The sequence below is a fragment of the Arachis duranensis genome, chromosome 2, assembly GCF_000817695.3.
Source record: "Arachis duranensis cultivar V14167 chromosome 2, aradu.V14167.gnm2.J7QH, whole genome shotgun sequence".
Taxonomy (NCBI): Eukaryota; Viridiplantae; Streptophyta; class Magnoliopsida; order Fabales; family Fabaceae; genus Arachis; species Arachis duranensis.
This window is the reverse complement of record NC_029773.3, coordinates 44,594,927-44,595,572: the sequence shown is the minus strand read 5'-3', so window position 1 is coordinate 44,595,572 and position 646 is coordinate 44,594,927.

Genomic DNA, 646 nt, shown 5'->3' with positions numbered 1-646 from the left:
AGTTCTTGAAATTGATGCTCTGAATGCCATATTGGCTCAGAACAAAGTGTTGACTCAACAAGTCAACATGATCTCTCAAAGTCTGAATGGATGGCAAAATGCATCCAACAGTACTAAAGAGGCAGCCTCTGAAGGAGCTTATGATCCTGAGAACCCTGCCATGGCAGAGGTTAATTACATGGGTGAACCTTATGGAAACACCTATAATTCATCATGGAGAAATCATCCAAATTTCTCATGGAAGGATCAACAAAAGCCTCAACAAGGCTTTAACAATGGTGGACGCAATAGGCTGAGCAATAGCAAGCCTTTTCCATCATCTTCTCAGCAACAGATAGAGAATTCTGAACAAAACACTTCTAATTTAGCCAATCTAGTCTCTGATCTGTCAAAGGCCACTTTTAATTTCATGAGTGAAACAAGATCCTCCATCAAAAATCTGGAGGCACAAGTGGGCCAGCTGAGTAAGAAAGTCATTGAAACTCCTCCCAGTATTCTCCCAAGCAATACAGAAGAGAATCCAAAAGGAGTGTGCAAGGCCATTGATATAATCAATATGGCCGAATTCACAAGGGAGGAGAAGGATGAAAATCCTAGTGAGGAAGACCTCCTGGGACGTCTCTCAAGCAAGAGGGAGTTTCTTATC